Here is a 14248-nt window from a genome sequence, read left to right as displayed (position 1 = left end):
CTTTGAGTGATGATGAGGGGCATGGCCACAGTGTGGTGACGTTGGTAGTGGCACACTCAGAGAAAGTACACATGGGACAAAAGTTAAAATGCATGGTGATAGGATAAATTAAGATGAAAGAGAGAATAAAAAGTCAAAACTTAGTACGAGCACTAGTGACTTGCGACATCAAGATTTAGATTCAAGTGAAAATTTTGTTTATGTGAAAAAATGAAAAGAATCCCAATGAATTCTACTTGAGGACTAGCATAGTGTTCACTTCTGGAAAAAGTCTCTTGGAGAGTGGAAAACTAGGCAAATTCCAAAATAAATGGGTCTAGCAATTATGGACACAATATAAAGAACTTGTTCCCTATTGATTTGTAACATACTATTTGCATGTGTTACTTGTTAGTTATTTGAATAGACCTAACTTTTTGTTGAATTAGGCAGAAGGGGCAACATTCATTGCTATGAAGGGTAATAAGAGAAACAAAAAATACATTTTGCCAACCTTTCAATTTTCTGGCCCATCTGAGTTTCAAATTTGGTTCAAAAATTTTTATCTAATTAAAATACAAAAGGGAAAACATTTCTGGATTGACTAAAGCACAGACATAGAATAGTATATAGATACTGTGAATATCAAATAATTATTAGAAACTATTTTTATAAATTATGCATAAATAAATTAGAAACATATGGACTACATTTCCCTGGAAATACACTTGGGTTTGAAAATTAAAAGGAAAAAATAACCACTTGGCAAAAAGTTGACAAGACTTTGCCAAACCCCAACATTTGGAAAAATAGCTTGAAACATTTGAGGAACCCAAACACGATGGGTTTGCCCTAGTTAGAAGGCCTTTTACGGTCAGATGAATGTGGGTAACAGCGGAGGACGTAGGGTGGAAAAACAAGTCACGAACAACACATAGTTTGGCATTTTTCCAGTCAATTTAACATAAACTCAGATTAAAATAATTCACAGAATGTACCTGACTCAAACATTCACACTAAACAAGATCAAGGATTCCTTGGGTAGTGGGTCCAATTTGAAATGACAAGTTTTAAGAGCTTAGTATATCTGTATTGCCTGACATCCTACCCTTTCAAACGTAAAATCTAGATTTAGTGACCAGGGTTTCAAAAAGTCCGGAAAAAAGTATAAGAATGATCACATGAATGGGAATTCTGCAAGAAAGGAAATATTAAGAGGATGGGCGATATATCAAAAGTAAAATTCTAAGTAAGTAATTGAAAATTATGCCCAGGGAGAAGAAAATGCTATTGTGCTTAAGGCAATTTACAAACCTGGGCTAAGAGTTCTTAGATATATGAATATTTGCCCAGCAGAAGCATAAAAGAGAGAAGTGGTGGTTACTAGGACTAATTATAATTGCAAAGATTACTGAAGAGCCTGAGCACAAAACTGAGGCTTTTGAGAAATGTTAAGAACAATAAAAACCTACCATTCATTCAACAGCTATGTATACTCTGAGTAAGAAGCAAACAAATGAGATACATAATCGATTTGAAGAAATTTAAGAGCTGGCACTCAAAGAGGAGAATAAACTACTCATCTTATGTATTATTTTCATTTTCTCTATCAAAAAGGATAATTGTCAAACTCAAGTGAATTCATTTAGTTAAAATTGAAGCCTCAGATTAGTGAAAAAATAAAGGACATTAACTTCTTCATGTGTTATAGTGTCTAAGCCTGGTGAATTACATTGTAGGGACCTAACAAAATTGCAGAGGACAAGCCAAGTCCCCACTGGTAATCAGTGATAATTCATGGCAAATAGGAGAGCAAAAAGAATAATACATGATTTTCATTTTCAAAGTGGTTGAGAGTACAGAGGGGGGATTTCAACTTTAACGGGGTGGTAAAGATACGTGAAGTACTTACAGTATTTTAGAATATTAACTTAAGATTAGTTCACATCTTGAGGAATTTGAGGATTTACTTCCAGTTGACTTATTGCAAGTTTTCTAGCAGAACCTGGCAGACTGCGTGTAGGAAGTGGCTATCACTAGATAACTTCTCAGATTCATGATTCTGGGAGGGAGTTAGAAAAAAAGGAACAGATGTGGAAAAGAGGTGGAATAGTAATTAATAGGAAGAATAAACTGATTTTAAATGAACTGAGATGGGATGATTCAAACATATAAATTTTTAAAAGCAAAAACATGAGTCAATTTGAAAAGTTCATGTCTTTATGACTATTAACTACTTGAGACTCAATGTTTCAGCCACTTTCCTTTCTTAACCATGACTTTCTATACCAATACTGAAGGCATCATGACTGTAAATCAAGATTGGAAATAGGAAAATTGTGCAATGGGGCTGATCCAAGATTGGGAAAGGACATGGTCATAGAGGCTGAAATATGTTAGTGTTGATATTATTTAAGAAATGAACCACACAATTCAAGCTCCACAGAAAGTAAAGTATTGGGCCGGCCCAGTGGCGCAGTGGTTAAGTGCACACATTCTGCTTCTCCGTGTCCTGGGGTTCGCCGGTTCGGATCCCTGGTGCAGACATGGCACTGCTTGGCAAAAGCCATGCTGTGGTAGGCGTCCCACGCATAAAGTAGAGGAAGATGGGCATGGATGTTAGCTCAGGGCCAGTCTTCCTCAGCAAAAAGAGGAGGATTGGCAGTAGTTAGCTCAGGGCTAATCTTCCTCAAAAAAAAAAAAAAAAAGAAAGTAAAGTATAGCAGAAGTGTAGCTCGTAGAGTGAGGTTTCAAATACTTGTTTACTCAGCATAAATAAAATGAGAGTCTACTGTGTGTAAGAACCTGTACTAATTCCTAGAATACTGTTATGGTCCGTTTTATGTGTCAACTTGACTAGGCTACAGTCCCCAGTTATTTAATCAAACAATGGCCTAGATATCGCTGTGAAGGTATTTTGTAGATGTGACTACAGTCTAAATCAGTTGACTCTAAGTAAAGAAGGTTATCTCTGATAATCTGGGTGGGCCTGATTCAATCAATTGAAAGGTCTTGAGAACAGAATTGAGGTGTTCCTGAAGAAAAATAAACTCTGCCTGTGGTTTGCAGCTGCAGATTGTGCTTGACATTTCCAGCTGGCCATTCCTGAAAGCTGGCCTTGTGGATTTTGGATTAACATGGCCAGCCCCCACAATTTGTATAAGCTAGTTCTTTACAATAAATATCAATATATATAACTTATTCATTCTATTTCCCTGATGGAAACTTAACTGATACAGATTTTAATACCAAGAAACAGGGTGCTGCTGTAACACATAAGTAAATATGTGGAAGTGGCTTTGAAATTTTGTAATGGGCAGAAGGTGGAAGAATGTTGAGACATATGATAGAAAAAGACTTGATTGCCTTAAAAAGAACTATTGGGAGAAAGATATGTTAAAGGCATTTCTGGTAAAGCTCAGAAGGAAGTGAAGACATATTATTAGAAACTGGAGAAAAAGCAATTCTTGTTATATAGTAGAAGTAAATATAGCTTTATTGTGCCCTACAGTTGTGTGGAAAGCAGAACTTGTAAGCAATGGACTTGGATACTTAGCTGAGGAAATTTCAAGCAAAGTGTTGAGGATGTAACTTGGTGTCTTCCTTCTGCTTATGATAAAATATGAGCGGAAAGAGGTAAATTGAGGAAAGAACTATGAAGCGAAAAGGAACCAGAGCTTGATAATTGGGGGCATTTTAAGCCTATCCAGTTTGCAAAAGATGCTAAAAATAAGAGATTCACTGGTAGGAAAGTGTGTTCTGGAGAGAAGGTCAAAAGTGTGGCCAGACAAACTTTTGCTAACGCTGAAGAGATTAGGCATGTGGCTCATGGATCTCCGCAGCCATCTCAGCAGAAGATGGGAACAGAGATGGAATTACACGGGAAAGATCTCTGGAGGACACTTTTGTCTAGTGGAGAGCATCCCCATGACATACACAGGGGAGCCACATTTTTTAAGAGCGTTATTTCAGCAAAAGACTATCAATTTGCATGGAAAGTGAAAGAGAAGGGACAAAACGAAAGAAGGTTGTCAGACGCTCAAAATTCTAGAAGCAAGAGACAGGCTGATAAAACCACTCAGATACAAACGTGTGTTACGATTCAAGAAAAAGGAAGTATCACTCCAAAAACAGAGACTTGGTCCCAGAGATCAAGACAGAGGCACAATGGCCAAAGTCTGTAACTCACAGAGGATTATTCCCAGGCTTTGAAATCTGATGGAATTTGCCCTGCTGGATTACAAAATGGCATGCAACCGGCGACCCCTTTCTTCTTCCCATTGTCTCCTTTTTGGGATCGGAATTTCTCTATCTGTTATTCTATATGTGCCCCACCATTATATTTTGTGAACAGATAACTCGTTTTCTGGTTTCACAGGTCCACAGATGGAGACAAATTTTGCCTCAGGATGGATCATACCTAGAGTCTCATCTATTCCTGATTTAGGTGATGAGATCTAGGATGACTTTATATCTGATGATATTTAGATGAGATTTTAGACTTGAGTTGATGCTGTACTGGGTTGAGATCTTCGGAAACGATGAAATGGTGTGAGGGTATTGTGTGTGTGGAGTGGACATGAAACTGTGGAGGCCAGAGTAGATTGTAGTAAATTGAATAGTGGTCCCCAAAGATATCAGGTCCTAATTCCTAGAACCTGTGAATGTTACCTATTTAGAAAAAAAAGGTATTTGCAGATGGGATTAAATTAAGGATCCTGAGATGAGGAAATTAACTTGCATTATCTGAGTAGATCCATAAATCCATCACATATATCCTTACAAGAGGGAGACAGAGAGAGATTTGACACAAACAGAAGAGGAGAAGGCAAATTGAGCACAAAGGCAAGAGATTGGGGTAATGTGGCTACAAGGCAAGAAATGCTGACAGCCACCAGAATCTGGAAGAGACGAGGAGCAGCTTCTTTCCTAAAGCCCCGCTGACACTTTGATTTGGGCCTAGTGATGCTAATTTTGGACTTGCGGCCTTCAGAACTATGAGAAAACTAATTTCTATTGTTTTAAGCTACCAAGTTTGTGGTCATTTGTTGAAGAAGCCACAGAACACTAACACAGATACAAAGAAGAGTAGGATGAGGAGTCTTTATAGAGATGATCATGGTCTCTTAGGGGTCAGAGGCAGGTCAAGAGGCGTTACAACCCCTTGTAATAACACTGGGTGCATGAAAGAGGAAAGATTGGTTTCTCCTTGAGTCAAGGTGCACACCACAAAATTTTTCAGCCGTGGTTAGGTTAAATTCATCTTATCCAGATAAATAAGAGAAAGAAGATTAATAAACCAGCAAGGACAAGAAGAAAAGGGGTACAGAGGCAGTGAAAGAGTAAGTGCTGTTTAAAAAATGGAAAGGATGGGGCTGGCCCCATGGCCAAGTGGTTACGGTCACATGCTCCGCTTTGCCAGCCCGGGGTTTCGCTGGTTTGGATCCTGGGCGTGGACATGGCACTGCTCATCAGGCCATGGTGAGGCGGTGTCCCACATGCCACAGCTAGAAGGACCCACAACTAATATATACATCTATGTACTGGGGGGATTTGGGGAGAAAAAGCAGAAAAAAAAAAAAGATTGGCAACAGTTGGCTCAGTTGCCAATCTTTAAAAAAACAATTAGCTCTTCCTTTGAAAAAAATGGAAAGAAATCTTATTTGACTAGAATATGGGATGCATGAAAGAAAGGCTAGTAAGGAAGCGTAAGAGGTCATCTGGGGCCTTATTGATGGCCTTTTATGTGGTACCAATGGACTTATTCATGTGGGAAATGGGGAACTCTCAAGGTATTTAATGCAGTAAGTCATCAGGGGTTCATGAGATACAATTTTTTGTATATATATTTAATGTGTTCACTCTAGAAGCTACATAGAAAAGAAACTAGGTCTGTCTGAGGTCAGACAGACCAGAGACCAATTAAAAAGCAATGGCAACACCCCAGGTGAGATGATATGACAAAGGTGACAGAAATGAGGAGATGAATTTAGAGTCATTTTTGAGGTCAAAATGCCAGGACTTGCTGACCAAATAAACATCAGGAATAAGGAGGAATCCAAGGTTTTTTTTCGGCAACAGATGAATGGTTGCCAACGCCATTAACTGAAAAAAGAATGATAGGGGAGCTTGTGGGCTGTTTACACAATTCATTCATTGGCTTAACAAATATTTACTGTCCACCTACTTTGTTCAGGCTCTGGGCTAGTGATGTCAGCTTGGGGTGATTCCAGGACCTTAAGAAGGTCAAGCAGTTCAAGAAGGGAGAGAAAGGAAACACATCACACAGGGAGTGTTTAATTCTTCATGTTTGCTTTATTTTGTTTCATTTTTTGAGTGGGTTGGTAGTGTGGAAAGAAGAGATCGTAGGTGAAGAGGTTGTAGTTTAGACAGGAGAAGACGGTAACTGTGGACGTGGTGGCGCAGCAGTTGAGTACGCACGTTAAGTTCTCGGTGGCCCGGGTTGGCTGGTTCGATCCCGGGTGCGGACATGGCACTGCCTGGCAAAAGCCATGCTGTGGCAGGCGTACCACATATAAAGTAGAGGAAGATGGGCATGGATGTTAGCTCAGGGCCAGTCTTCCTCAGCAAAAAGAGGAGGATTGGCAGCAGTTAGCTCAGGGCTAATCTTCCTCAAAAAGGAAAAAAAAAGGGTAAATGAGCTGTCAATAAGAATGTTCTACCTCCATGAACACAAATGAAACTTGATAACCTTTTAATGATTGATTAACTTTGAAAGGTTTTGGCTTTAAATATAAATATACCATATGCTTCTCCGCCTCTCATAGGTATTTTTTTAGACTTTCACACTGTATAAAAGTGTGCAGTGGTTTATTGATATGACCATCTAATAAGTTTACAGCTGCAAGATAATGAGACACACTTAGTATTGCACTTCGTTAAAGTTGCAGGCTCAAATGGAACGTAGAAGTTTAAATGAAGCTGCCTCTGTAATTTTGTAATTCTTATACAGGACAAACATTGATATCTTTATGTACAGTGAGATACTTATTACATTTGTATGCTGTACAGCACAATTTTTTTAAAATAACAGTCTAGGAAATAAACCAGAATAGTCCTCTTTTTATACCCACCTGTGATGCCATTGTACAGGATTACAAAAAGCTAGTACACAATAAACAATGATTATTCTTCTTTTTTGCTCAAAAGTCAGCGTCATTCTTGGTCCACAGATGTGGTGATTCTTTTATGCTAATTATCTATCAGTGCCCAATGTTTCACAAGCCAATGAAGGTAATGGCCACATGGAAACACCTCACAAGTTTGATGTCTTGGTTCAAAAGAAGATAAATGGAAAAATGGAGAAAGTTTCCATAGCGAGAATTACGTACATGGCATTTGGTATCCTTCGTGTCCTGTGAGTCATTCATTCTCGTGGATGTGAAAATGGCCTTGTCCTCGTCCTGAGCGGGGTTGAACCTTCACCATATCCTCCTGGGGGACACTCCATCCCATTGCTACTCTGCAATTCTACAGCAGAGCAGTTTCTAATTATTAAAGGTCTCCAAAGTACTCGGTACTATTTAAAAGTGACTTCTACTCCACCCAACATTGCTCAAAGGGAAGTGTTATTGTAATAGATATGGAAACTGGTAATTTTCTCATTTTACTAGATGAGGAAAAGATTATTTTGGACATTTTACTAGATGAGGAAATTTACCTGGCAGAGTTGAGATTCAAACCAAATACGTGATTCTTCAACCCTAGAGCCTTGCTATTCCTGGCACAACAAGTACCTCATAAACACGCTACGTAAAATCCCTATATAACCAGAATATTTATATTTTTCTGGTGGGTTTTACCCGGATTTAGTCCTTTGGGAAAAAATATAATTTTTCTGGTATAATGGAACTTTTGCATATTTATGGACGTTGTCTTTACTTGGTTTAAAGACATAAGTAAAGGAGAACATGCTTACTTCAACTGGAGAGGCCACATCTTTGGAACTGAAAGTGTACTTATTTATTTTTAACCAAGGTATACAATTTGCTATAATATTTAAGCTAAATAAAACTCATAGCATAGTGAGTCATAAGGAATTTTCATTTAAACATGGTTTCTGTTGTTCTTTAAGCATGAAGGATTGACCACATGGGTCTATATCCTCTCTCTTACCTTCTCAAGAACACACTGAAATGGTTAGCCAATTACTTCTCCTGTCTCCTAGACCACTCTGTCTCGCATTCTCCTCCCTCCTCAAACCTCCAACATCTCCTTCCCTTTCTTCACTCTCAGCCAACAGCCTTGCTTCCTACATATTGAGAAAACAGGACTTCTGCAAACTATTGATTTTATCTAAAAGTTTAACTCTGCTAGGTACGCATAAGGAGAAGAAATGAATGGGAGGGCTATATAGGAGATCAGTCTTTAGCTACTGTAAGAAGTCATTGGGTGATGATTAAAATCAATAAACCAAGAAATAATATCATTATATACCACCTCGCAACATGGAAGTAAATATCAAAAGTAGCAGCTAACCATTTTGAAATAGTTGCTTCTGAGGAATAGAACTAGTGAGTCTGGAGGCATGGGAATACTATTTTTTAACTCTAAGCGTTTTGGCATTTAAAAAAATCTATATGATAAAAAAGACAATTGGTAAAATTGTAAAAGTAAAGGCTGGAATAAATTACACAAAAATTATAATTACCTTACTATTAAGATGTTATTCTGAGTGATCATTTTACCATGTTTTTTTCAACATTTTTAAATGTTACACAATTCATATAATTTACCAATAAATCTTTATGAAGAATAAATTTTTTTGCATTTTATTCTATTTTAGAAAACATTTTAAGTGTTCTCTAAAAGAAATAACTCCGTGGTCGGGGAGAGGAGAGTACATAAATGTCTGTTTGTATATACTGAATCTTCCTATTGTAGCCAGGATAAGAGATGACGCTCTGCTGGGCTCATTATTGGACATAACACACGATAAAAGGGGAGAAAAATGTTTTCCAGGACAAAAGGATCCGCCAGCTTTATCAATAAATTTAATATGCCAAAGAAATTACGTATCAAGGAGGATTGTCAGCACTGAAAAGTGAGTGAGCTAGGGAGATGAAAGGCTCAGTTCTTTACCTGCAAAGCTAATGACCAGATCTGGGACCACGAAAATTCACCAAGGTAATAAGAATCTCAGGATTTTTTGGTAGACAGCAAGCTGCTCTCAGAAGATAGTCCATTCACACCTCTGAATGATAACCCATCAGAATCATCAACAAGAGTCATCCTTGACCAGGACAACCTCCAAATACAAGGAATTGACTAGATTTCCGAGGCTCTGATTTTAGGTTAGTTTCACACCACCTATACCCAAGAACCAAAAATGAAGATGAAATTTCTCTTTCAAAGACTTTGCTTTCTACTCTATTCTTTTTCTAGACCACTATAAGACAGTCCTTAAATTTACAGCTAATCACTTGGGCTATAAATGAAAGAATTCCAGTTGGCTTTGGTTTTCCCACAGATACAATGTCGTAATAAGGGAATATTTTCTATCAACAGCTCAACAGCTTGATGCTCAATTTTTTCACAAAATCATCACAGTTTCTCTATTATAATTATTTGTCATTAAATCATAAATGTGTACACTGCACAGTATAAAAGTTTTAACATTGTATAGAAGTTAACATACTTGGACAATATATATTTGAACATACTTGAACTAGGCACACAAAAATACTTAGTTTACTGAAAGTATAACTGGTAGAAATACTTTGTGGATAAAAGTGAACAGCTAAGGACCTCCTGAGGATGGACAATGTTGTATAATATGGAACAAGATTTGAGGTCTGGGAACTTGGAATCAGTCCCAGCTCTGCCACATACCACTCTCTGGCTTTGCTCAAGTGACACATCATTTTCAAGTCTGAATGTACTCATAAGCAAAAAATAGCGTATAATGTCCTTGTCACAGATTTCTTAAAGGATTAAATACACTCCTCTATCCAAAGAGACTACTGTAGTGACTGTCACATAGTAAGTGCTCAGCAAATATTTGGTTATTGATACCAATTGGTACAAAATGAGGGAACATAGGCACAAGGATAAATAGCAAAGCTTTACATAATGTATCCTACATTATTATTATTGATTATTGACAACATATGTTTGAAACCAGGGACCAAAGAGAACCCAAGCAGACGGAGCAGTACAGGCTATCAGGAGGCCATCTGAAGTCGAGGACCCAGGCCATAGGATCTTAGGTATTGGTGCATGTCAGACAGTGCCAGTGATGGAGCTGTGAGTGGCCTCCTGCCAGGGCTCTGAGTAATTGGCAGAGCACTGAGCATGTGACTCATTAGGAGTCAAATTGCTGTAAGTGAGGAACCACCTGTAGCTAAAACAAGTGCCTCATTGAATTTCTGAGAGCAGGAGAAAACTCAGGGAAAGAGCGATCTCTCTAATGCAGAATACATAGTCCTCAGCCCCGGCTTGCGGGACTTTCTAGGAATTCCCTCTTGCGACACCTACATCTGGTCAAAGCGTCTCTTCTAAGTTTCCTCTTTGGAGGAAACTGGGATCCGGGAGCTGGGGCTTCCTATGGCAATCCTATACCTAGGCTCTCCTTACCACACTGTGGATTACTCTAAAAAAGAAATGGAGGCGGGGAGCAGTCCGGTGGCGCAGCGGTTAAGTTCACACGTTCCACTTCTCCGTGGCCGGGGTTCACCAGTTCAGACCCCGGGTGTGGACATGGCGCTGCTTAGCAAAAGCCAGGCTGTGGTAGGCGTCCCATGCATAAAGTAGAGGAAGATGGGCATGGATGTTAGCTCAGGGCCAGTCTTCCTCAAAAAAAAAAAAGAAGAAAAAAAAGAAAATGGGAAAAATATAAGAATAAAATAAAAATTTAAAAGAGAGTTATTTCTTTTTAGTTTCACGTATAAACTATATTAGGAAGCCTTGTCCTACCTATTTAGTCTCTTTCTGTCCCACGTATACTCCCTCAAACTTTAATTCCATTTCCTAAACCAAACACCATCCCCATTCACAAAGTCTATTTATTTTCCCTTTCCCTTGAGCTTGGCCAAAGGCAATTTTCTCTCTTTCTTTTCCAGTTTTATTGAGAAATAATTGACATACGTTGCTGTCTAAGTTTAAGGTATCCAGCAAGATGGTTTGATTTATGTATATTGTGAAAAAGTCATCACAATATATTTAGTTAACATCCATCATCTCGTATGGGTACAATAAGAAGAAAAGAAAAACAATTTCTCCTTGTGATGAGAACTCTCAGGATCTACTCTCTTACAAACTTTTGTAGGTATCACACAGCGTGTTAACTAGTCATCGCATGTACATTACAACCCTAGAATTTCTTGATCTTATAACTGGAAGTTTGTACCTTTCGATCACCTTCCTCCAATTCCCCCCGATCAACAAATCTTTTTCTTTTTAACATTAAACTTAAATCCTGCTTGGATATTGCCACATATTACTTGACAATCTTCTCTGTCTTCTCTCTTCACCATTAAAGCTTTGCAAGCTCGCTAGTTCTCTCTGTTCCTTCAACTGGGCCTGAATCAGCCTTCATTTTCCCTCAGTTCTTTTCTGTACTTACATTTCTGTTTCCCTAAAATGGCTTCTCTGCTCCTTATAACGCCCCCTTCTTTCTGCAGCTGAGACGAGAGCCGTCATCTGACCACGCCGGCACCCTGGTCTTGGACTTCCAGCTTCTAGAAAGGTGAGAAATGAATGTTTGTTGTGTATAAGCCAGCCAGTCTATGGCATTCTGTGATAGCAGACCAAACAAAGATAGATGCTTTCTAGATGAATTCTTTACTACCTTCTTCCAAATCACTGTTTTCAACTCTATGCAGAGTATATGAATGTATCGTATATATTTTTTACTTTCTGTATAATTATGGCATCTTAAAAGATCTTTCTGGCCAGGGAGATATTACCCCTCCCAGGGCTAGCTTTTGATATGCAAACTAACCAACCAGAGCGATTCCTCCTCCCTGTGGCCCATGTACCGCAGGAGATGATATTCTCGCCTTAATCATCCCAGCGACCGGGAACTACACCTACAGTCCAAAGCCTGCCTCCATTATTCAAACTAGCCAATCCTAAGCTATCACCCTGCCCTGCCTGGCCTTTCTGTGGAAACACTAATAAAGGCCACGGCTGAGGATTCCCCATCTCCTGCTTCTGTTTCCTAACCAAACCTTGGTATTCCTCCTGTGGCCCTTCCAGGCAAGCTGTGCCTGTCATTTCTAGGGGAAGTGTGCACATCATTACACTTTGTTTTCAATGGCATTGACTTCTCTTTGTCATCAGTCAGAAATAGGCACAGCACAACGAAATTCATTAAAATAGTTTTATTATTAAAAAATGTATTTTTTATTTTCAAGATTTCTAATGTATTCATTTGCATACTTACCTCTTCTTTTTTTATTGTTTTACCTTAATGCTATCTCATAATATCCTATTCTTTTAAATAGAAGTTATTTCTTCATTTATCTCTTCAAGTATCTTCAGAAACTTTATTTTATTTATTTTTTGGTGAGGAAGATTTTTTTTTTTCCTGGGAGGAAGTCAGTAAGAGATGGAAAGAAAGCAACATTGTCCTTCCATTTACCTCCTAAAGCAGTATGTTTCTCTATTTAATGTGTATGTATCTGCAGAACTTGTGAAAATGCAGATCCAGGGGCCAACCCTGTGGCCAGGTGGTTAAGTCTGCATGCTTCACTTTGATGGCCCAGGGTTCGCCGGTTCAGATCCTGGGCACAGACCTACTGCTCATCAGGCCATGCTGTGGTGGCGTCCCACATAAAAGAACTAGAATGACCTACAACTAGGATACACAACTATGTACTGGGGCTTTGGGGAAAAAACAAAAAGAGGAAGATTGGCAACAGATGTTAGCTTAGGGCCTATCTTCCTCACCAAAAGATTTAAAAAAAGCATACTTTAAAAAAAAATAAAGAGAAATGCAGACTCAGTAGGTCTGAGGTGAGAGTTTGCATTTTTAGCAAGCTCCTAAGTCATAGAGCTATCAGTTTTGAGTAGCAAGTCCCTAAAGCAGTGTTTTTCAGATCTTTTCAGGAGATCTCCAAGGTCAAAATTATTATTGTTACTATTATTATTATTATTAGCTGAGGAAGATTTTCCCTGAGCTAACATGTGTTGCTAATCTTCCTCCTTTTTTCTTGAGGAAGATTTGCCCTGAGCTAACATCTGTGCCAGTCTTCCTTTATTTTGTATGTAGGATGCTGCCACAATGTGGCCACTGACAAGTGATGTAGGTCCATGCCTGGAAATGAACCTGGGCCATCAAAGTGGAGCATGCCAGACTTAACCACTAGGCCAGGGGCCGGCCCCTAAAATTATTGTTAAAATAATACAAAGACATTACAGTGGAGTTTTCCAGAGGGTACATGACATGTGATATTACATTGATTGAATGCAGAAGGAGATACCAGAATTCAGCTATCTTCTATAGAGAGATCTGCAAAAATATAAAACAATACCATTCATTCCACTAAATATTTTTACTTTGAAGAATGTAATTATTTTTCATAAAAATTATATTCCCTACATTAGCATGTAGTATGTTGATTATTGTTGCTACTAAATGAATCAACAAATACTTATTTTTTTCAGTTCTAATTTCTAACATGGTAACTCTCAATAGCTATAACCACATATTGAGAACCCAACATAAACCATAGTTTTCCGGCGTTCTCAACAATTTTTAAAGGGATAAATGAGCCCCAAAATATTTGAAATTCGTTGCTCTGTAGAGGACGGAAGTTTATTTTTTCTTGTTTCAGCAGAAACACAAGAAAGGGACAGTATTTTACTCTATAGATGTATCAAGAAAACAGTGAGAATCCACACATTTTAAAATGCCACCTTAGCACAAAGTACTTGTGGACATTTTTAAAGGAATAAAAAAAAGAATTTGGCCTTGCTTTATACTCTTTTTTAACGGAATGTCAATAAACATTCATGGAGTTCTTATTCAAGTCCCTAATATTGGGAAATAACAGAACAGGAAAACAAGTGAGTCTTAATCCCAAAATATGCTCCATTGCCACAAAAGTGGATGAGTCAGTTTACCCTTGGCCTCCTTAAATCCTCGTGTTTTCTCCCCCATCTCATGGATGAATATGTGGGAAGGTATTTTCTTTATTGAACATGTTATTTCTCCTCTATGAGCTGCTTCCCCTCAAGAGAACACTTGAGGGGCCATGAGTCAAGTACTGCATTTGTTGACTTCACATGGGGCAGGAAATAAAAT

General features: G+C 38.4%; 1 long non-coding RNA gene across 1 annotated transcript; it reads right to left on the bottom strand.

The window, feature by feature from the left end:
• Positions 1-6293: 6293 nt before the first annotated feature.
• Positions 6294-7454, bottom strand: LOC138920941 (uncharacterized). Its single transcript, XR_011433009.1, has 2 exons — positions 7332-7454; positions 6294-6607 (listed from the first exon to the last, which is right to left on the bottom strand). It is a non-coding gene; the product is annotated as an uncharacterized lncRNA (long non-coding RNA).
• Between the last annotated feature and the right edge of the window lie 6794 nt (positions 7455-14248).

The sequence above is a fragment of the Equus caballus genome, chromosome 26 (assembly GCF_041296265.1).
Source record: "Equus caballus isolate H_3958 breed thoroughbred chromosome 26, TB-T2T, whole genome shotgun sequence".
Taxonomy (NCBI): Eukaryota; Metazoa; Chordata; class Mammalia; order Perissodactyla; family Equidae; genus Equus; species Equus caballus.
This window is presented reverse-complemented; position numbering and strand designations above follow the sequence as displayed.